We start from the raw sequence: 24,918 nt of genomic DNA, 5'->3' as shown, positions 1-24,918 counted from the left end.
CCTGGTCCCTTATTTAGGTTTTCTAAATTTCTGCTATGAGTGAGACCATCTGGTATTTTTCTTTTTCTTTCTGGCTTATTTCGCTGAGCATGATCCCTTCCAGCTCCATCCATGTTGACCACTACTTCACACCATGCACAAAAACCAACTCAAAATCGATTAAAGAACTAGACATAAGACCTGAAACCATAAAATATATAGAAGGAAATATAGGCGAAACACTACATGACATACACCTCAGCAGCATCTTTAAAGATTCATCACCCAAAGCAGTGAGAGCGAAGGCAAAGAAATGACATCTTTTTAAAAATTTTAAATAAGGGACCAGGAAAATGAATAACTATAAGAAAGTGAAAATCAAAATCAACAAAAAACTATGAACCAGAGACACTTTTTGGGGGGTGGGGGGCGGGAGGGGAGGGATTGGGGTCAGAATGGGGGGGTTGCAATTGTATGGGGAATATAAAATTAAAATTTATAAAAAAAAAATTGAGTGATTCGTGTTAGGAGGGGGGTGTTTTTAGCTTTGTCTTTAAACATTTTTTATTTTATCATTTCACTTGCCTCAAAGAGCCCGTATTAAAGTTGAAATTTCAAATTAATTTAAAGAAATAAAATATGGGTGAGTGTGGTGTGGTAACACACATCTGAAGGGGTGTAAACCTGTACCTCTGAATCAATGCAGTGTTGTATATCAATGTTACCTTAGTTAAAAAAATTAGTTTTAAAGATAAATAAAATAAGCCCAAAGGAGTTAATTGAATTATTCTGCCCAGCTGACAATATTGTCTAACATAATTTTGGCCACACTAAAAGGTAATTTTAAAAAAATTTAAACATTAAAACCTGACAAAATAAAATTATTTTTAAAAGTCTGTCTGTGGTTTCTGTCTTAAACCCAAGCAACATAAAGATGAAAACTTTTGCTATCATTTTCTGTTCACCAAGCAGAGTTTTGTCAAATTTCAACAGGCACATGAAACACTTGGAGATCTGCTCAAATATAAATTCAATCTCATAGATCTGGGTGGAGACAGTTTGCTTTTCTAACAAGCTCCCAAGTAATGCAAGGTTGCTGGTCCAAGAACTATACCCTGAGCAGCAAAAGAATCAGAAATAAAAGCTAGCTGACAATATCAATGCAGAGATGCTAAATTAGAATTTCAATAGAAATTATTTTACTCTGTCAGATACTGTATTCTTTTTTTATGCATATTTGTTCATTTACTTTATCAGTTTCTTATGCTATTCATTGCCAGTTGTACCTATGAAAGGAGGAATGATAGGAGGGAAAGATGTGGGTAGAGGAAATTAATTAAAGTGAGATATAAAAACCCATGGAGGCTCCAGGGAAGTCTAACAGTGAGTGTTCAGAACAAGTTTGGTACCAGTGGGAGGTTCCCATGGCTAATTTACAGGGAAAAGGGAACAAATGTCTTATCAAGATATATTTTTAACATTTTTTTCATTCTGTGTTCTTCATTCAGTTTTATATAGGCTGTGGGCCAAGAACTATGAATAATATTTCTCTTTAATAGCAATATTACTTAAAGCCAGCTACGCCAGTTTTTAACAGAATCTTCATTACTATATTTTTTATTTTAATAAACTTAATTTTTAGGAAGATTTCCAATGTCAGCACCTTCTTAATTCTAAAAGTATAAGCTGATGCTAAGAAATAAGGGAAAATGAGAACATCTTGCAGTCATGTAATGCAGAACACATGAACAAAAAAGAAATGATTGGTTTTCAGTTCTATCTTTGTTACTTTATAGAAACAAAAGCAAGGGAACTTGAAGAAAAAATCCTTAGAAATTCTGGCAGTTTCCTGAAATAACAATGATGAAAACATAAGCTCTAAGCTTTTGTTTTTCATGAGATGGTCCTATTGACCTTATCTGACTATTTTAACCCAGAGGTCTACCTTAAAATTAATAAGAGGGTAATAAAAATAATTGTTCATTTTAAAAGTCTCATGTCGCTACAGGATGTTATACATAAAGTAAGTTCTTGTTTTACTTTTAAAATATGACTATACCTTTATTATCCATGCAATTTATTTTTTAGAAGATTTATAGGCAAACTTTCTATTATATTATTAGCCAGCCATGGCTTCCTCTATGGATTAAAGAATTAAAACGTTAATGGGAAATTCATGGCTCAGGAATTAGAAAGTTTCCTTTTTCCTCTGAATGACTGAGTATATATTTGGCTCTTTTCAATATCATGACCCAGAAAATTCATTAGATTTGCATTAACAAAGTGAGCAGTATATATTAATTTTTCTCAGTTTAGAAAAAAAGTTACGAAAACTAACAATTCTTATGTGTCTCAGGCATCTCGGGTAGTATGTTCAAGGAACTTTCAAGTAGTCCTCTTCGTGAAATAGTTGGAACCTAGATGTCCTCATTAAAAAGATAAAATAAAATTAACCCTTGATAGTGACTACAGAACTGAAAGACTGGGGGGCGGGGTTGGGACAGGAGAAAGAACAAAGAAGGAAGCACAATTGTAAATGGAATTATATGAGTCAAAAATCTTACAAAGAATCAGTTTCCACACAGTTCTGTTGCTGCAGCACTTTATTCTTGAGCACTCATAGTCTTGTTTTGCCTGATTTAATAGTAAATTTAAATGGTTAATTTGTTTTAGATTTTAACAGAAGCTATGCAGGCCAAACTGAGTTCAAAGTTTCCATAATATATTATTTAGTAAAGTTATAGACCGAGCAAGAAGAAACGTTTGTATGAACGTTAGATTTTTTTCCTGTTATGATTAGATTTATAAATTCTTTGAAGTCTTGCTCAACTGTGAATTATTTTTATTCTGTGTAAACACTGCCTTATTCTCTACTAAATTGCTCTTTTTGTCACATGTTGGTTGCTAAAGTTACCTCTGATTTATTTTAGATACCACTTTTCAAACCAAAGTCGAAATTTATTTTATGAAAGGTGGTATTTTCCAGCAATTCCAGAAAATATGGTGAGATTTTTAGCAGGAAACCCAATACTTCCCAAGCACAAACAATGTTGTAAACTAATGTTATGCCAACCAAAAAACCTGAAGAAAACAAATTGTATGTCACCAAAGCCCCAATGAAAAGTCTGGGAAGCACTTAAGACCTAAAATTTTATCAAATCATCACAATACCATGAGATGAATTCTGTTATTATTATTGCATGTTGTCAATGAAAAATTTTTTATAGTTCACTTATAAGAAAAATATTTTTTCTACAAAAATATACCCTTTTCATGTAAAAATAAAATCAAGCAATTCATAAAAGCACAAAGAAGAACACAATATTCCCAAAATCTTACCACTTAGGAAAAAATGTTATTAGTGTATGCTAAAAGTTATTCCAGATATGTCATTTTGCATGTACATAAACAGAAGAGTATTGCTGTGTACTAAGTCCACATTCATTTACAGATGATCTATGCAATAGATGAAATAATAATCAGTATAGATTAATATAGAGTAGTAATAAATAGCAAAATGATAGAAATCTAACTCTAGTTAGAAAAATAATGTATTTTTTCTTATAATCCTCATATACAGTCAGTCAAAGACATGTGTACATGGTAAAAGTAGTAAGGTTCGTATGCCTGAAGAAATGCAAAGAAAAGGGAAGAGTTTCTACTCAAAATCTAATAATTGAAATAGGATTTTAAGAAGAAATTAGGCTTGAAAATGGTACCTCATAAAAGGGAAAAAGTATTTTACATATTCCTTTATCTTTTTTTTTTATATATTAAGAAGTAGTCTTCAAGAAACAGTCTATGGAGTTTTAAAAATATAATTTCCATGCAGGAAGAAGTGTGTGTGATTTCCATCTTGCCAATTCCAGTGTCAATTCTCAATCATCCTGTGACTCATGATAAAGGATGTTTAACTACTCACAAATCTGTACTCATCATGACCTTATCTATGCCAAGATCTTTCTCCACTTCATGGAAATTGTTTGTATTTTTGTAATCACGAACATTTAACCCCATATTTTTTACACAACTATGCTGTCTCTTAAAGTTCTGTCTTTATATTCAGATAGGTATTATGACTTACTTTTCTTACTGGTTACAAAAGTATACACTGCTAAAAGTAATTAATATAATAATATTGACCATTTAATTAATAATGCTTTGGTTCAATATGAAACTTTGAACTTTTCAAAAGTTTATAAATGCTTTAGCGACAAATATAACAAATAAAAGCATATTCCCTGCTAATGAAGAATAATAATTAAGTCGCAAACAGAGTGACTTTGCTAGGTCATACCTCGATGATAGCTAAGAACAAATTATCTTCAAATCCCCATCTTGTCTTATTTTCATTAAATTGCTCTTTGAAGTTATCTTTAGACAGTTTTTTCACTTTGGGATGAAGATAAAATAGTATCACTCAGCAATCGCTGCACAAGTTCTAGCAGAGTAAAGCTGTTCCCTCCATTTGTCCAGGTTCCTCATCAGCAGCTACGGGAGCACATGCATATGATCAACATTTCCAGACTACTTGTACCTTGATCCTCCTTGTAATCTTTCTCCTGGGTAAACCTTCTCCATTCTTAAAGTTTCTTCTGTCTAGGCCCCAACACTGACACATTGTTCTGACCTGGAAAGACAAGATCATTTTCTCGTTACTGTGGCTTTGTGATCATCTATCTCTGCCAAATTGTTAATTGCTCAGAAAGTTAGTCCATCATAGTCTTGGCCAGTCCAATAACCAAACGTGGACACCAAAAAAAATGGATTCATTTGTATATTTTTAAGTAAGTATGAGTTCTTTTAAAAACATTCTTTCTGAGCCAAGAATTAAAAATGCAAGACAGTGTTAAATACTGAAATATTAATTCAAGAGTTCTGTCTTCATCAAACAATAAATCGCTTCATACTTGAAACAGAATGTTGTTCCTAAAGTTTCTATTCTTTTAATTTTCTATAAAGTTAAAAGAAAAATTAGGAAAATAGAAATAACTCATAATATTAAATAAAAGACTCAAAAGATCAAAAATATGTAAAATGAAACATTTTATAACTTCTCAGAATTCAAGTTCAAATCATGATAAGATCCAATTTATATATTCTGTCTATAGCTAAATAATTTGCAAAGGAACTAGTCACAAGAGACAGTCAGTGAAAATAAAATGTGAATTCATACTCTCAAAGAAAAACTGGCAGATTTTTCTGACAGACAATAAAATTAATAGTGACAATGTTTCCTGCCCAACAAATGACAATGAAAAAATAAGGAGAGATAAGGGTGAAAGAGGGTTTGGGTCAAACTAGAGAATAAGAAATGAAAAAAAAAAAAATCTATTGAGCCGCAGAGTGAGTTCCTTTCTGGTTGTAGCACATTAAACACTTTCAACAATGCTCAGGATGGTTTTATATACACCACTCTTTATCCTGCCTCATGTTTTGTTGTATTTGAAAAAGCCTTTTCTACTTTAAACCTCTACCTATCAGACTGAGGAAACCTGACTTAAGAGCACTTATTAGAGTATTGCACGCCTATTTTATTACATTTAAACTGCCTTGAAATCGTCGGGGCGCTTCAGCAAGGTTTCCCTTGAATTTACTGTCTTACAAAGGTGCAGAGAGGTCTTTCCCCAAAGCAGCATCTTTTTCAAAAGTACCATCTCTTATCAGCTTATTAGCCTATGATGGCCATTTCGATTGGTTGGCAACACAAGAGAATAGAGGTCTCAAGTATGCTAGAAAGTTTTTGATGACTTAATAATTCTATAATATGGTTTTTGTAGTGTTTTGTTTTTTCGACCTCTCTCTTGTTCTTCCATTTTAAGTATCTAAAAAGGCTTTAGCTTAATGTCTAAAACTCTCCAGAAGTATTTAGATTTCCTTTTGTGAAAACTGGTGTAAGAAAGAAGCTAGCCTCTCATGGAGAGGTAATAGGCTACTGCTCATCCACTCTAAGCTCTTCTGTTGTGTAAACTATAGCATTTAGCATCTTCACTCCAGTTTTACTCAAGCCACTCAAAACAATAGGACATTTGCACTCCTATCACCACTCTGAAAACTTTAGAGACCACATAGCTGCAAAAAATTCTGGTTTAATTGATAACGTGAAGTGTCAAGATTTTTCTCTGAATTTATATTTTCCCTAGTATTCCATAACATAAGATAGCCAACAGACAGCTGTTTAACTACTCATATAGCAAAAACATATAACGAAAGTGTTTATATATTTCTACATGTCAGAAAATTTAAAACTAGATGTGATTGTTTGTTTATACCAAGCCCAGATTTTTGTGGATAAGGAAGTAGACCTTTCTGGTATTTCTAGTCTGAACATGCTTTTTGAACTCCTATTATTTCTAATTGCCTGTTAGTTTTGAAATCCAGTTAGTTGTCCTCCAGTCCCTCAATCTCAACAGGCAAAAGCTGAACCTCACATTTCCCCCACAGAAATGATCAGGGTTTAGTAGGGAAAACAAAAATCACAGTAGGTATTTCAATTGAAATCAGTTAAATGAGTTAAATAGGTGTTGGATAGTTGTCAAAGTAAACAGCTTCTTGGGAAGAACTAAGGGAAAAGGCTTGAGTTCCCAAACTTAGCAATTTATAGACGGAAGCCCTTGGACTCAAATCTGTGAAGTGTTGGTATACCAAGGGTGGGGGTCACGCTGAGGAAGAGGCACTTCTAGGTTGTTGACAGTATCTCTGAGGAGTTCTGAAGAAGCTGGTTCTCGGAATGCAAACACAAACAACCAACAAGAACAAAACAGCCAGAGACTACAACCAACTGCCATTGTCAGGGTGAATGGATTTCCCAAGGGAGGCAGCAGCCGCCTATAACAGCAAATGCAATGGAAGGCTCGAATCTTGTTTTCCAATTTCCTCCTGCTTCCCATCGGGAAAACCTAACAGGGAGGTAGCTGAAAAAATGTTTTCAGAGTTCTAATCCCAACCTTACAACGCAGAGTATAGAAAGGTGGACTTTAGCTCATCTCACCTTAATGATGATGATCATGGTTCTTATCGCTATGCATTCGTCAAGTTTCAGCTAGGAGACCCTTCCCTGGCCTCAGAGAGACGGCCGAGTAAGCTCTCTTGTTCTTGCTCTCAAGTGTTCTGATTAAGGATATAGTAATCACAAGATTCACACACTGACACACAGAGAAGGATAGATGGACAATAAGCTTGGGAAAATAGACATTCTACCTCAGTATCATCAAGAATCAAAGAATTATTTTCCACCTAACAGATTGTGAAAAACCAGAAAGGATCAATAATGCCATGGGGTGGTCTAGACTTAGTGAAAACTTAGTTGCTAAAATGTGAACTGGTAGCTTTTCATTGTAATAATCTGTTCTCTGAAACTCCCCACAAGAATGTGGACCTCTAAAATGTCACCACAATAAGGGTGCTTAATAAAGATGTTGCTCCCCAAGGAAAGGTTGAATGGAGGAGACAAGAGAATCCCAGGTTCTTGGATTTCATTCAAGAAGACTGGGTAGTACACCACCCCAGTGAACGTTCCCAGATTCTTTATGTATAGAAAACTGTCTGTAAAGAAATATGAGTTGAATTAGTTTTTTGAATGTTGAAATACATAAGGAACAAACAAAAACAAAGTAATTCTAGATAATCTGAGTTGACATTTTAACGATGCACCTTTTAATATATCGTGCATAGTTAGGAATAAAACTGTTCAAGGAAGCACAAAATAACATGAAAAGACCTTTTGCTTTCTATTCCAGTCCCTTAGCAGAAAGATTTTTGGTTATGTTTTTGAAGACTTCAAGTGTTAGAATGGTATAAACATAGCGCTGCTCTACTTTTGTAGAGCACTTTATTTTCTATCTAAATCACATTGAACTGTATCCCTGGACACTATATATCCTCTAAACCATCATGTTAATATGGCACAGGGTATGGTAACATGGTAAAACTGGACAGACCTTTGATAACATATGGCTTCATTCTCTCATTATGGAAAGGAAGTGAGTTTAGAGACAGAGTTTGCATAACTAGCCTAGTAATCAGGAGAGACACTAATAAAACCCAAAGCTTCTCCTTTTCCATTCATAATGAAACTTTACTCCCAATTCAAGAAAAAAATATACAGGAATTAACTAAAAATCTATATCTTAAACTTAATGACAGTTTACCTCTGATTATTTGGCTTCTACAGGCTTTTAGATAAAAAATTTTACTTCCTAATATTTTTGCAGTGATAGTGTTAGAACTATTCAGGCAAAAAGATCCATGTTTTCACCAGGTGTTTCACATGAGCCTGACAACTGTTTTTAAACATTGCTAGCCCTTTAAGCTCCTATCCTAACATAATATGTGTTTGTGTACCCCATTACAAATAGAAAGAGGAATATTCTCTAAATATTAGACTCAGTGAGAATTTCCTTAGCAAGATCCCACACTCACATGCCCAGGACTGTTAATCAAAGGAGATAGCAGTTCTTTTATATAAGCAATATTATATTTGAGATGCAAATGTTGTGTTCTTTGGATCTCCATGCCATCGACAAGAGCATCATTATCTTGACAGAGTAAAGGACTTGGGGGATGGTGTTGCAGGAGCAAAAAAATACAGCACAATGCTCAAATAAATTTTAAAGAATGCTGAGTGAAACATAATGCAAATACTCCTTACAATGGAGGTAGGAAATAGAATTAATTGGCAAAATAAACATATGCAGATAAATTAATAAATTCAATCTGCATTCTTTGGGGCTTTATATTTTGAGAAAACAGAGGAACTGTTAGGCATTTCACAAAAGAAAAAATCCACATGATTCATTAAAATAAAAGATTACCTAATAATCAGATTTTCAAAATGGATAATAATGATGATATCTAATGTGGTCAAAGAGAGAAAATGGAGACTTCCATACATTGTTTCTAGAGGTGCAAATTGGTCCAATTTTCTGGAAGGCAATTTGGCTTGTCTATTAACATTGCTAAATGTGCATGCCCTTTGATCCGTCAAGTCCAATACTAGAATCTATCCCAAGGAATTAATTGAAAAGCACATCAAAAAATCTAAGTGAAAGGATGTTTACCGCATTGCTTATAACAACAAACAGCTGGAATGTGTCCTAAATGTCTATCAATACAATACTGGTCATTTATTTAATGAATATACAGTCATTATAAAGAATGATGGCGATTATTTGCACTGATAGAGAAAGATGTTAATGATATATAATTTTTTAAGAGGAAAGAAAAGTAGAAAATAAACTACAAAAATGTGTTTAGAACTTCTAAAAATGTGTGCAGTATAGATATGTAGATAATAGTTACACATTTCGCTTGGCAGGGATACGTTCATGTACTGCTTTATATAATTTTGCATTATTAAAAATTTTATAAAGAGATTTTTGTCATATTCCTATATCAGCAAAAATAATAAAGATTCTAATTTTGGTGGGAAAAGGTCATATACATAAATGTCATTTTAAAATTAATTTAATTAATATTTAATAAAAATAACCAATAATTTAAGTGGCAGTTAAGTCTCAATTTTTTTAATTCTGGAAAGGCATATCAAGATCCATGAAACCGTGATTTTTTTTTCTTTTCCATTTTATATAATGTTAACATTAAGCTGTCTATAAGCTGTTTTTGATGGGTTATAGGTACACTAAGAATGCACTGGCTACATAAGCTTAGAAACTCTGGGTTCAGAGTTCCTTCATTTGATAATCTATAATACATTCTACACTGAAATAGGGGAGGTTATTTTCTAGTAATAGCTAGGACTTATGGAATCTTGCCATGACAGCTACTGGTCTAAGTGCTTTAAGAGTATTGACCATCTGGCCCTCACTATAACCCTAAGTAATAGGTGCTAATGCTAATGTTATCTCCCTGGTGGCTTGGGGGTTGAGTTTCAGTGCTGTCACTTCCATGGCCTGAGTTCTATCCCCACCGAGGGAGCTAACGCACACATGGCACAGCAGACCTCTCCTGTCTCACCAGCTGTTCCCCTTAGCGTATTTCAGTAAATCCACCTGTCTGCTCTCCACTCTGTGTCTGATGAATCCTGTCAACCCCTGCACCTCTGGTTTATACCGCAGTTCTTCTACGCAAAAGTGAAAAAAAAGAAAAAGAATTATATCTTTAAAAAAAAAAATCTTTCTTTTATGATAAGAAATCTCAGATAACAAAAGTTAGGTCCAATATTGCAGAGCTACTTGGTAGCAGCAAAACCTACTAAGAAATCTAATACCTGAGCCTAACACTAATATTTTTCTTCAGAAATACTTGAGATTCCTTGTTTGATTTATGCTTTCACTAGGGGCAACAACAACAACAACAAAACGTTACCTCTATAAAGATATTTTCTGGAAATTATATAAATCAAGAGGCTTCTGAGAAGCTTCTCTTATTCACATTTAGCTAAAAACAGCATGAGAGTTAAATGCTGCTCATTTAGAATAAATCAAACCCAACCTCAGAAGAGAAAACCTGAAGAAACTCACCTTCCAGACATGGGGATGAAACATGTCCGCACTGTGGTGTAACCTGGGGGCAGACTCAGGGTGATGCTGCCGGCTGAGGGTCAACTGGTATGGTGCCTGGGGCTGAAGCCTGGGGAGGCTGTGTTAACAGAGTGGACATGGTCTGCTTGAGAGGACAGATGAAAAATTCAGGAAAGTGGAGATATAGGACATGGTTCTTAAAAGACTGACATTTTTTGAAAGTTGTATTGTTATATTTTGAATATAAAAATACTTATTGTAGAAAATTCAAGAAGTATGGAAAATCATAGAAACTAGAATAGAAATCATCACATCAGAAACAATCACACTAGAGGGTGTTTGTTACTAGTTGGGTATAATTTTAACAGGTAGTGATCAAAGAGGGAACACTTTGGGAGCACAATGCAGGGAAGTGGGAAAGACAGGATTATATTCATGGACTATCTAAATAACTGGAACTAAAAATAGTTGAAGGTAAATCTGAAAGAATAGACTAGAAGATTTGATTGTATAAGGCTTTAAAAGGAGGGTAAGGGTGAGCAGTGCAGAGCTATTGAAGGTGTTAATGCAAAGATGGTGGTAGTATCAGGAAAAGTTAATAGTGTAGTAGGATAATTTAGTCATGTGTATCATCCTTAACTAAAGAGGAAATAATAACTAGAAAGGGGAAATACAGGACATATAATTATAGAGATAGTAAAATCTTGCCCATCTTGTCTAAAGTGACAGTGTCACTGTGTGTGCAATTTTTATTCTTTCATTCTCTTTCTCTTGTTTTGGTAGAGCAGAATGTTGTAAGGCTTTATTTTTATTTTTTTTAAAGATTTATTTATTTATTTATTTATTTATACAAGCACTGGGTACAGTCAGAAGTGCGGGAGGGTGAGAGAATTCACCAGAGCCAGAGCAGGTAGCAGAACAGGCAGAAGGACTGAAGTACACTGCTGAAGGGAGCAGTGGGCAGCAGGAGAGGTCTGCACACCATGTGGGACCCTCGCCTGGTGGCCGGGGATCAAACCAGCGCTGCAGAGGCTGCAGCTTCGCAACACAGTGCTCAACCACTGTGCCACTGGGGAGGCCCTGTTGTAAGGTTTTAAATTATCAATTGTGATAATTCTGTTAGAGTTGTTGACTCTATCTAGAAAATGGAAGTCATTCTATTTTCTAAAATATATAACACAAATAATCAGTTTCCTTCACAAACTTAGACATTTCATGCAAAAGATGAAATTTTTATAAGGGTTTGAACAAGGATGCTCATTAATTTAATTTGTTTAAAATAAGTGATTTATAAGGATTTATCATATGTAAATATTTTCTTGACTTTAATTGTTGCATTCTCAGCAGTTTACATCATATCACTTATAAATTATGACTTAGAAATAACAGAAAAATCAGCAAGTCATTTCTGTTTAAACATTTAGTACTGCTCCTATATACATTTAGTAGATTACCTTAGTTTGCTTTGCATTTTAAGATATTGTGTGTTAATTTTTTCCATGGTGATGACATTATAATTCCTGTTGAAGATAAAAAGAAGAAATTTAAGAGAAGTTAGAAGAGTCATTTTCATAGGAAAACTGGCTTCTTTGCCCAGATCTGACATTAAGAAATATATGACCTTGTGCTTCATTTTTCTCATTTCTGATGGAGATATAAATGTTTAAAAAAATGTAGAAGTTGAAGGAGTTGCAGAAATTGAAGAACTGAAGTCACCATCTGGATGTATGTTTATATATATATATTTTTTCTAGGAGTTTCTTAAATCTATTATGTAGTATAAATGCAGAAAATGTTTCCTGCTAAATGCTGTAGGATAGGCTTTTGCAGTGAACACTGCAGGCATCCTTCCAGATCCCATCCCTTCTACCACTGCCACCTACTGCCTTTGTTGCCAGTCAATGGTTAGTGAAAAAGCAGAATAGCCTAGTTCTTGCCATAGGTGGGGACCATCCTGAGGTCCCTTCTATATTTCAGTGCTCACTATGCGATCTACCTGCAGTGACCCCTCTTAGTCTCTTTTCTACTTGCATGGATCTACAGCTCACTGTTCCACACCACCTTTTCCTGGGAGCATCCAATATTCTCTTGTACATGAATTCTTTCCTCAGTGTCTAATTCTGGAAAACCCAACACAAGTCCATAGAAATGCATGAAAAGTAAGATTCAGTAAGAGCTTGCATGTACTTTTCCAAAAATACTGTCATGTCAATTTAAGAAGAGAAAAAAAAAACATGATTCATCCTTTTCATAACAATAGTAGCTACCATTTATTGAAATCTTACCTATAATTATCATTGTTCCAGTATCTGTAAATATTTTTTGTTTTTTAGTTCTCACCACAATCTATGATGGAATATTTTCTTTATTTTTTCAGATGGTTACAGTGTAGCTCTAAGATTACATGATTTTGCAAATATCTGAACCAGGATTCAAACTCAGATCTGAACCAGGATTCAACCCCGATTTAATCTGGCACCAGAAACTAAATTCTACTTCACCTTATTGTTCTGTTCTTCTGTGAGCATGTCCTGCACTCTAGTGTTGACTTCCTGTTGATTTTATTCTAACATTGACAGGAAATAGTAAGGTGGTATTTATCAAATAATTTTCTTCTTTATTTTATTGAGGCTACTTGGTTTATAATATTATATATGACTTAGAGGTACAGGGTTGCACACTTGGGATGTGTGTTAACACACCACACCCACCACCAAATTCATCAAAGAATTTATTTGCAAATATTAACCAAACCATTCCAATTATTTCAAAGGGTTAAAAAGTTAGGTTTCTCAAATCTTGTATTTTAAGAATCCTAAGATTTGGCAGGTTCTGGCTGTCATAGGGCTTCCCATTAAAGAAGTCATCAGCAACTTGTTTGACCAGCCAGTGCAGAAAAAACAGCAATAAACCATTATGTAAGCTCAGAGTCTAGACAGAACTATTATGCTCAAAACCCATGGCTCACACATAGCTACTTAGATTGTTTAGATAATAACTCTAGCCAACCATTTTTCGGTGGTGGTCTTTTCTGGTTTCTAAAGACTGATCAACTTTATTAGACTCCAATTATAGCATCTTATCATGAAGCTCAGTCAATTACAAAGTTGTATCTTTTATCTGTCACAACTGTGAATGTCCACACAAATCTGGCACAAGTTGGAGCCATTTTGCACTTTGTGGTCAGACACAACAACACATAATTCATATAAATGTTTGACACTGAAAGCAGCATAATTCAAGTGGATGGCACTGTATGTGTCTGGTCTCACAAAATAAAAATCTCATCTTCGCATCCTGTGAACTCTTCTTTTTAACCCTATGTAAGCAAATGCTTTGCAACCATGGGCTAGTTCTATACTTGGTGCCCCACCCTGAGAATTTTCTGTTTCACCTTACTAATTACTTGGGTGAAGAAACTCAATTTAAGAATAGATGCTAAGCGCCTCCCCGGTGGCACAGTGGTTGAGCACTGGGCTGCAAAGCTGCCCGCAGCCTCTGCAGCACTGGTTCGATCCCCAGCCACTGGGCGAGGGTCACACATGGCGCAACAGACCTCTCCTGTTGCCCCACTGCTCCCCTCAGTAGTGTACTTCATCTGTCGTCGTTCTGCTCCCTGCTCTGGCTCTGGTGAATTCTCTCACCCTCCCACGCTTCTGACTGTACCCAGTGCTTGTATAAATAAATAAATAAATAAATAAATAAATAAATAAATAAATAAATAAATCTTTACAAAAAATAGATGCTAATGAACTCGAATGAAAGGATGACTTATAAAAGACAGAAAGTTGAATGGTATTTCTGCAACTGCAGATTACTTTGGCATCAGAAGTGATTCATTGCCAATTGTCTCTGTAAACATGGAAAGTAATTGGATGCCATCATGGATTGAATTATACCCACCCTTCCCCTCCAAAAAAGATACTGAGATTCTAACCTCTAGCACTTGCATATGTGACCTTATATGGCAGTAGGGTTCTTATAGATGATCAGGTTAAGCTGAGTTCATTAGAGTGGACCTAATGGAATTGTGCCCTTATAAAAAAGGAAAAAAAATTAGACACAGAGATAAACACACACAAGGGAAAGTTCCATAGGAAGATGAAGGCAGAGAGCAGAGTGATGTGCCTAAATGTTAAGGAAAATCAAAGATCATCAGCAAATCACTAAGACCTAGGAGAGAGGCATGGAACACTTTCTAGGGTCTAGGCTGTCATGCAAACGTTGTCTCCGAGGCACTAGAAAAATCTGGAGTGGAGGATCCACGTGCTAGTTAAAGTATTGCAATTTTATTGCTGACAATAGGGGCAGCGTATTCCAAGGAACCAGGTCTCATGCTCTACCCATGAAGGAATTGAACCATAAATTAACCATTTTAAAAATTTCCAACAGACCTTACTGATGGGAAAAAATTCTTTGCTGACTCTGCATAAACCATCCCATTTCATCAGTGAAAATTAAATGACTTTGTATTTGGGGTTGGCAAGCTTGAGTTGGCAGAGCAACCAGGAAAGATGAGGAAGATCCAACAATCGAGACCAAGAGAATAGTAACTAATGAAACATTATCTCAGTTTATCTCCTCCCCTTACTTACTTTTCATTATTCCTACCTTTATCACTATGCTTTTGCAATCACTGAGTTGTCACTGAACTTGCCTTATGATTTTTTTCACTTTATTCTCGGTATTCTTATGAGAAAATCCACAAGTGTGGCAAAATATTTTGAAACAGTATACATGGTTTTACTTGGGTAAAGTGCATACGGCACTGTGTGTGTATGGCGGTGTGTGTGTGTGTGTGTGTGTGATTTTATTCCAGCTTCTCCGCTTTAGGTCATCTTTTTGAAAGTGTCTTATTGCAGCATTAATTTAAAAATGTATTTTTTATTTTATCTTGTGCTTTTATGGGAAAGGAATTTTTCAAAAAGCTAGCTATACCAAAAAGCATAAAGATTGAGCAAAACAGAATCCCTCAGCTAATGGTTAGGCTATAATCAAAGAAATGTTGTATGGAACTTCATGTTTCCATTCCTTTACATTTATAGAAAAATTGAAAGCAACTCCTTTTTCATTATCAACTTCAAGTTGCAAACAAGCAGATTAAAAAATGTGGGGAAGCCATTACTGTCTGGGAGAATTCATGTTTCTCATGTAGAGGTGACATAAGAACTATATCCTGAGCGTTCTTGGAAAGAAGCCACTTATCTTTCCCAGGGCTCTGGTGGGGTTTCCTGAACTCTCCTGGCAGCAACAACTATTGCTTATGGGACCTTGCCAAGATGCCCGGGGGCTGGGAGCTCCCCCTTGGATGGCTGCTCTGTCTGGCTCTCTCCTTGGTGCTGGCTGCTTCCAAGGAGTTTGCATTTCAGGACCTTTCTTCAGCAAGGGAAGCTGCATAAAGGCCACCCTGCACAACCCTTGCTTTTGTTACCTTGATCTGACCTACCTCCCTACAAAGCTTTTCTAAACTATGTCGTCTTGCAGCAACTACTTTCTTCTGCCCTTTTTTTGGCACTTTGATTTTGCTTGACTTTGGTATTTAAGTTGCAGTTTAATTTCTACTCAGTTTGCAAAAGTCACTCTTGAGTAGAATTTGCACAGTTCCTTATACCTATAGCACCTGGTATGTAGTCAGTCCTTGAAAAATAGTTTGCTAATAATGGTGTTTCCTTGTCTACTTCTTCCCAGGAAGCAACACATAGTTTTCATACCTGAAGAAGTGTGAACCTATTCCCCAAATTCACATTCATTTAAAAATCATGGGAAAATAATTTTTTTTTACAGATTCAATAATAACAATCTCTATTTCACCATGGAGAACATGTGTAAAGTTTCTTTTTTTTAATTGGGTGCATTGTATATGATTCCAAATGTATATGACATTCCTTAGGTGTATGTTACCACACCACACCCACCACCAAGGCATCTACAGTCCTCCACCATAGTTCGTTGGTTCCCCTGGCCACTCTGCTCTCCATATTCCCCTTTTGTACCTGGTAGCCTCAATTCTACAAACTCCCAGATTGTGTTTGGTTTAGTCTGACCCTTTGTTTGGTTTCACTCTATTCCACATATAAGTGAAACTACTGGCATTTGTCATTCTCCTGCTGACTTATTTCACTTAGCATAATGCCCTCCAGTTTCATACTGGTTTTGCAAATGGCAAGGTTTCATTTTTTATGGCTGAGTAGTATTCCATTGTGGGTTTGTTTTATTTTTTTTTTTTCCCTTTCCCCAGTTAAGTTAAACTCTGCTAGAAATCACCAGGTTAAGATTTGGTAAAATAGTTTCTTCCTGGGGCAGGCTTTATGAAAGCAGAATGCACTGGCATTTTTCAGAGTCAGCTATTACACTTGCCCCTGCCAGAAGCATCGAGGTCTTTTTCTCTATTATTCGGTAAGAGATCCTGGTGGAACCCTGGACATAAAACTTACTAAATGTGGGGTCCTCTTATCACTGGATCCCTCTTAGACTTATCCACAGGAACATCTGCCCTGCATAGGCTTCCCTCAGCTAAGTGTTGTGATTCCAAATATTTGCTTATCCATGTCTCTACAATGTGGGGGAACAGCAATTTGCTCTCTAACCACCTTCTTGATGGATCTACAAAGAGTTGTTGGCTTTTCAGTTGGCTCAGTTTTTGTTGATCTTCTGAGGGAATGGCCACTTCTAGCTCCTTCCATACCAAAAGGAAACTAGAAGTTCCAATTCATTGTATCTTTAATGATTTTTATCTAAATTCTAACAAAAGAATTAGAACTTAGGTATTCTGCCATTAGATAGCTAACAGATAATAGTTATTAACATAGGAATTTGGGGTAAATTCTGGCCTTGAAATTACATTTGTTGAGGAAATGTTTGCAGAACATTTGGGGGGATTTAGAAATATTTTACCTAGAGAGAATATATCATGAAAGTAGACATTCAATTAGAAGAGAAATAAAGCACATTGTGACTTCTGTACTGACTGATGCTGGCACACTCGTTATTTTACTTCATAAAGCTATTGTTTGAGTCTCCACTTGTATAAATGAAAAAAGCACTATTGATGCCTTAACTTTAACCTGGAGAGTATCTGCAAGGGTGCTTGTGCTTCCAGTCACTGGGAAAGGAATGTGTTATCTTTCAGACCAAATCTGTCTTATTGTTGCAGCCATTGTGGCTGGTATCGACTCCTTGGGCGCAGGCAGCATGTGGCACAGCTTGACCTTTCAGATCAGGCAGATTAAGAACATTATATTTTCCATCCAGTCAATGCAAGGCCCATGGTTAATGATTACTTTGAGCATAAATCCCACAGCTGATTTTCTGTCATTTGGAAATGATCAGAGCCCATGGCTAGCAAAATCTGACAGTGACATTTTTGGCAAACTCTTTCAACAGATGCTTTCAGAAAAGGGAGAGCAAGTTTGGATGGGGGGCAGAGGAAGAGGAAGCATCCTATATTTCAGGTAAAATTTATTTTGCCTATAAGTCAACCATGCGACCTCATTCTTTCAAAATAGCATGTTGATATTGGAGAATTTCGGCATGGTAATATATTACACATCACTATTAGGCTGGCTCAGTAGTATTGCCTGCTTTCTTATGCCAGTTGCAGAACTGTGAATTCTATTTCTGGAACATTGTCAAAAATGCACTGAAATAATTTCAACCCCTTCAAGCAGTAACTTTTCTCTAATGTTCATCAGGATAAGTGTCTTAAGTCACTAAAAAGGAAAATTTGAAATATCCACTGTTATTACAATAGAGAACAGGGTATAGAGGAGTAGAATCAAGGTGAGGAGTCATATATGTAAAGAGAATATGAATTTCCTTACAGAAGCAGATGTCTGATAGATATATCTTCCTTCTGTTTATTGTTTATATTCTTGTATCTGTTTTCTTTCTCTCTCCTCATCTCTCTTTACATTTACACTGTACAGTCAGTGCGGAGTAGACAGCACCATTTGTCTATTAGACAAAAAATTTGGGCTAATTTAGGGATAGACTAAGGTCTCTAGCCTGCAAGGTTTTTCTGGAGGCTTCCATGATGCTCAATTGACCTATTTTACCCTACACACATTTGGGATGTGTTTCAAAACAGTGCATACAAGTATATCACTGATCATAATTGCAAGGCCAACTTTAACGAGATCATCTTAGCTTGCAAAGACCCTATTTCTAAAAAAGGTCACATTCACAAGGATCCAAGGTTAAGACTTCAAAAATACGTTTTTGGGAGATGCATAGCAAGCCATAACACTCACATTTATAAACCAAATAGCTGTCAGAAAAATCTACATATCCCTAGCACCTAATACATACTACCGAAGTAACAAAATGTTCTTTCCTATCCTATGGAAATCTTCTACTGCTTTTTAAAATTATATAATTTAATTTGGATTCAGAAAAACTGAGAGATAAATGATTACTAGCATCTGAAAATATTCAATATACTTTACCATATCACTAAATATAGAAGTATTAAAAAACATCATTTAAAAATTCTCCCAAAATATACAATGTACTTGAATGTTGTCATCCTTAGCCATGTCTTTCTTCAGTTAGCATTTTCAAGTTCTTTTCCATGTAAATCTTAATTTCTAGCTCTTCAGTCATCTTTGTCACCACCCTTTGCAGACTCAAATTGAATTTGCAACTTATCCTTTTAGAAGTATATTTGGGGGCCTCCCTGGTGGTGCAAGGGGTTAAACAAGGCACTATGAAGCAATCCGCAGCCTCTGCAGCACAAGTTCAATCCCCAGCCAGCCAGGGAGCAGCCCACATGGCGCAGCAGACCTCTCCTATCATGCCCACTGCTCCCCTCAGCAGTGTACTCTGGTTAATCTGCCTGTTCTGCTCCCCACTCTCTCTGGTGAATCCTCTTACCCCCCGCATCTCTGTCCTGTACCCCAGCTCTTGTATGCATAAATAAATAAATCTTAAAAAAAAAAATAGAAGTGGACCTCCCCTGGTGGCGCAGCAGTTGAGTGCTTGGCTGCAAAGCTCCCCGCAGCCTCTGCAGCATGGATTCGATCCCCAGCTGCTGGGGAGGGTCCCACATGGCCCAGAGACTTCTCCTGAGCGCCCACTGCTCCCCTGAGCAGTGTGTTTCATCAATCTGCCTGTTCTGTTCCCTGCTCTGGCTCTGGTGAATTCGCTTACCCTCCCACACTTCTGACTGTACCCAGTGCTTGCATAATTAAATAAATAAATCTTTAAAAAAAATAGAAGTATATTTGGAATTACTTCACACCCCCCCACCAAAAGATTTATATTTGCAAAGTCACTTTCCTAAACTGTCCTCTTTCCTTTGTAGCATATTTTCTCTGTATCATTCTCATCAAGACACTGAATGCTTTGTAAATTAAATTTAATTTTTGGGGGGCCTCCCCAGTGGCACAGGCGGTTGAGTGCCGTGCTGTGAAACTGTCCGCAGCCTCTGCAGCGCAGGTTCAATCCTGGCCGCCCAGTGAGGGTCCCACATGGCGTGACAGACCTCTCCTGTGGCGGCCGCTGCTTCCCTCAGCAGTGTATTTCGTCAGTCTGCCTGTTCTGTTCCCCACTCTGTCGTTGGTGAATCTCTCACCCTCCTGCCCATTTGGCCTGTACCCCAGTTCTTGTATAAATAAATAAATAAATCTTTAAATTTAATTTTTTTCACAAACAATTTTCAAAAGCATGGCCAGAAAGTTCATTTTGAACTTGATGACTTTTTTCTTTTTTAACTTAAAAATGAGAAAAAGTCACACTGATAAACTGTTGAAGTTAAATTAGCATGTTTCACCTAACTCCCAAAGTAACATTTCAGTTGTGTTGTGTTAAGTTGTGAGTCACACTGCTCTCTCTTGGTTCAGGGCTCTTCGTTACCTAAGCGTCTTATTTTACATCAGGAGCAGCTGAATTTCACACCTATGTTTGCCACCCTTCTGGATTCTTCCTCCTGAGCTTATTAACACCATCCAGCAGCTACCTTGAAGATAAACTGTCAGGAAAAATAAATGTTTTCTGCAAGGAGCAAAAAGGTTTTCTATTCCCATATGTCACTTCAGTTTAGGCCTATTGCCAAAAACTAATAGCATTTAAACAATAGTTCATTCAGGTGAGAGTTATGAAAATGCTTCTTTTCTGAGATGATTCACCAGATGTTATTATTCAAAAGAAAGAAGAAAATTGGTTGATTTTGCATCAAAAACTAAAGCACACTGAAAATGAAGTTAGAGATCTGATTTCTAGTCCAAGTTTCACACATAATTTGCTACTTGACAATGAATTTTCACATGACCTTTCAACATCTCCATTTTCTCAAGTGTAAAATTAAGAAAATACCATCTTTTTTTATGTACTCATTATGAGGCAAAAGAGATGTTGCACATAGAATCATCTTGTTAGAAAAAGAAACAACAGGCCCCAAATGAAGTTGCTCACACCAAGCCTCACCAAGGCTTAACAAGTGACCTAATTATGGTTTCAGCCTCTCCCCCAAGTGGAAGTTTATACTACACATTTGGAGTTTCTTACTTAGTGGGGTAATCTGCATGCTAAGCCCTCTCTTCTTCCATTTAAGGGAAGGTGGCATTGCCTAAAATAAAGTTCCATTGGTTTGTTTGCTTTTGCTTTTGCTAATAATTCTGTCTCACCCTCTTTCTGACTATAAAACCTTCTATTTGTACCTTTCCTTGCTAGATAGAACACTGCCAGATTTAAGAATCCTTTATAAAGCCAATTAGATCTTTTAAATTAACCCATTTGGATTTTTATTATTTAAAGTTTAAGGCATTGAGGTTATTTCTGATATTATTAGCATTTGAACTTAGAAATTTAACAAAGCTTAAAATTTATAAATTGAAAAAAGTGACAAAAAAGTCACTGCTGATTCATAGTTATTCCCCTTATTTCATTCTGTTTGTATTTTGGAAATTTGGCCATTTGTATTCTCTTTGTGTGTGCAATTTGAACCCAGACTATATTAAGAAAATTCCAAGTCATTATCAGCTCACCCTTTTTCCCTAATAAATCTCAGAATTCTTTGGGGGAGATAACTGTTTGCCTCTGAGACGATTTCATGGCCCTCATCAGCCATAAACCCAGTCTTCCTGGGCTAAAAAACTCAAAGTAACACTCACTCCTGGACTGAGTCTTAGATCAGCTGCTGTCTGGAAGTGAAAACACAACCTTGTATTAGAATAGAAAAACTTAGGGAATCAACTATGCTCATAATAAGGAAACTAAAATGGTTTTGTAACTCTGAGTCTTGGTTTAGTGTAAAGTCATGAACAAAATGTCAATGAAAGTCACCTGATTTCAGTAAACCTTTGAAGAGTTTTGATAGACAAGCACAGATCAAAGTTAAAACAAACTATTAATAGTAAGATGGTGCACACTTTAAATTTTATTATGCCTTTAGCTTTTGTATATGTCCTAATTTGTTATAATGAAGAAATTTTTACCAGTGAAATTTATATAAATAAATAAATACCCAATCTTTAAGGTCAAATACTAATGCCATACCTTTCATGAAAAGTTTACCTATCCCTCAGTTAACACTAATATTGTTCTCAATTTAATTATAGCTATTTGGAATTTTGTATTTCTCTTATATACTCTAAAACTGCTTTCACATATTCAATTCAATAAATGCCCAGGGTCTGAATTATGTTTCTATTGATATGCCACTGTGTGCCTAGCGTAAAACCATGTAATAAATAAATATTTATTGAATTTGTTGAACTGAGATGTTTATGATGACAAACATGATAAATCACTGGCAACAACTACAACCATTTGGTATTATTTGATTACAGAATGAGAAACCTAATATATGAGGTGTGAGAGTTTTTAAAAAGCATCTGAGGGGCCTCCCCGGTGGCGCAGCGGTTGAGTGCTGGGTTGCGAAGCTGCCCGCGGCCTCTGCGGCGCCGGTTCAATCCCCGGCTGCTCCCGGCCACCGGAGGAGGGTCCCACATGGCGCGCAGACCTCTCCTGCCGCCCGCTGCTCCCCTCAGCAGTGTACTTCGGTCCTTCTGCCTGCTCTGCTCCCCGCTCTGGCTCTGGTGAATTCTCTCACCCTCCCGCGCTTCTGACTGTACCCAGTGCTTGTATAAATAAATGAATAATAAATAAATAAATAAATCTTAAAAAAAAAATAAAATAAAAAAAAAATAAAAAGCATCTGATATTGTATATTGAAAAAGATATTTAAATGAGTGTCCAGTCAGTTGAATTTTTCAGTAGCGGACTCTTGTGCTTTGCACGAGTTTAGCTTCAGATAAATACACTTAATTTTCTGACAGAAAATGTTCACCATAAGGTATTACAACTCAGAGAGAATACAGAGATTCAAACTGTTGGAAAACTATGAGAATATCCTTGATAAGGCTAAGTCTCTCAAAAAGCTATTTGAAATTATTATTACCAATAGCCTTCAATTGCTAATGTGATTGTGTGATGTTTTGAGGTGAGAAGTTGTCTCATTTTGAGTCTATTAAGATAGAAGTGGAGTACATAAAAAAAAATGCACTTTTGATTTATGTCCCTCAACTTTGTGCAGTTTGTTTTGCCATTTAAAGAGCTATTAAAACAAATGACTATGGAGAGAGGTCTTGTTATTTGGTGATAACCGCGCTGCTTCCTTGACCAGTTCGCAGATATAAAGAGAGTCATTTACTGGAATAAAACTCACTCTTCTGTTCATACTTCATCACACAGATTGCTGACAAATGGAGTTCGCTGTTCTCCAGAATGGGGTACAGACTTCTGTCATTGACATTGTAAAGCAGTTCTGGTCAGTAGAAGATACCAAACATTTAGGGCATGCTGTTTAGCTCAATTATCTAATTTTGTTTGGGGGGAAGTGACATAAAAGGAGACATACTGCCCAGATCTTCCTTCACTAAAGAAGTTGTCCCCACTACGGAGAGTGCTGTCAACAAATAGCCTTCACCAGTCTGCTTTTTTGGCATTGCCTCAGCTTCAGAAAGTCAGGTTTACACCCTTTAGAGAGGGGAATTTATGAACTAAAAAAATCAAAGGAAGGTTATAAATACCAGACCATTTCTGCCCAACTCAGCCCAATTGTAATTAGTCTTTTCAGCTCCAGAGCTCCCAGTGCACTCAGCTGACATTATTGCCAGGTCTGCAACAGACAAGATAAAGCAATTAGACAAGATAAAGATATAAAAGGAGTTTAAATTGGAAAAAAAAAGTAAAACTAAGTCTACTGACAGATGACATGATAATAAAGACAACCCGCTGGACATCCCCCCAAAACCAAAAAAAAATGCTAAAAATAATAAATGAATATAGTAAAGTGGAAGGATATAAAATCAATACACACAAATCTGTTACATTTTTATACAATGAATTAGAGTAAAAAGAACTTAAGAAAAGAATTTCAATTATAATGGCATCAAAAAGGATAAAATACCCAAAAGCAAACTTAACAAAGGAGGTGAGATACCTATGTATAGAAAACTATAAGACATTGTTAAAATAAATATAAGTAGCCATAAAGAAATGGAAAGATATCTGTGCTCATTTATGAAACTAAATCATTATTTAGCACCATACACAAAAGTTAATTCAAAATTGACTAAGGAGTTTTATATAAGACCTAAAATCATAAACTACTTAGAAGAAAATATAGACAATACATTGCTGGACATGGACCACCGAGCTGTCCTTGGGGAATTGACTCCAATGGCAAAGAAAGCAAAACTAAAGCAAGGGGACTACATCAAACTTAAAAGTTATTGGGACTCCCTAGTTGTGCAGGGGTTCAAGTCTCAGCGCTATCAAGCTATCACCAGCCACTGCAGCATGAGTTTGATCCCTGGCCAGGAAGCCAAACCACATGGTGCAGCAGACCTCTCCTGTCAGCTGCTGTTCCACTTGGCAGTTTATTTCAGTAGATTGGCCTATTATGCTTCCCTCTCTGTCTCTGGTGAATACTCTCACACACACCGCCACCTGGGGCGTACATCCTCATTCTTGTATGCATAAAATAATAAATAAATCTTTAAAAGTTCTTGTACAATGAAAAAAATACTAAAATGAAAGGCAACCTACTGAATGGAAGAAAATATTTGCACACCACACATCTGACAAGGGTTAAAATCCAAATTATCAAGGAACTCATACAACTTTACAACAACACGACCTAAACTACAAAAATAAGCTGAAGGTCCAAATACACTTTCCCAGTGAAGACATACATATAGCCCACAGGCAAGAAAAAATTGCTCAAAATGATTATTAGGAAAATGAAAATAAAAAACACAATAAGAGATCATGTCATATCATATCAGTAAGAATATCAGAAGAATATTCATTAAGAATGGTCTATACCAAATAGTCCAGAAACAAGTGTTGGTAGGGTGTGGAGAAAAGAACTCCCTTAGACTATTGATGGGAATGTAAACAAGCACATCTCTATGGAAAATGGCATAAAGATTCCTTTAAAAACTTAAAATAGAAA

General features: G+C 36.1%; 1 long non-coding RNA gene across 1 annotated transcript in view; it reads right to left on the bottom strand.

Moving 5' to 3' along the window:
• Window positions 1-11,946: 11,946 nt before the first annotated feature.
• Window positions 11,947-24,918, bottom strand: part of LOC119260979 (uncharacterized) — a 48,445-nt gene continuing 35,473 nt past the window's right edge. Inside the window, exon 3 of the long non-coding RNA XR_005128874.1 lies at window positions 11,947-11,980. This is a non-coding gene — a long non-coding RNA (uncharacterized LOC119260979). The remainder of the gene's footprint in view (window positions 11,981-24,918) is intronic.

The sequence above is a fragment of the Talpa occidentalis genome, unplaced genomic scaffold, assembly GCF_014898055.3.
Source record: "Talpa occidentalis isolate TD23 unplaced genomic scaffold, MPIMG_talOcc4v2.1 talOcc4.6, whole genome shotgun sequence".
NCBI classification, from domain to species: Eukaryota; Metazoa; Chordata; class Mammalia; order Eulipotyphla; family Talpidae; genus Talpa; species Talpa occidentalis.
Note: the sequence above shows the minus strand (reverse complement) of the source record. Positions and strands in the feature narration are given on the sequence as shown.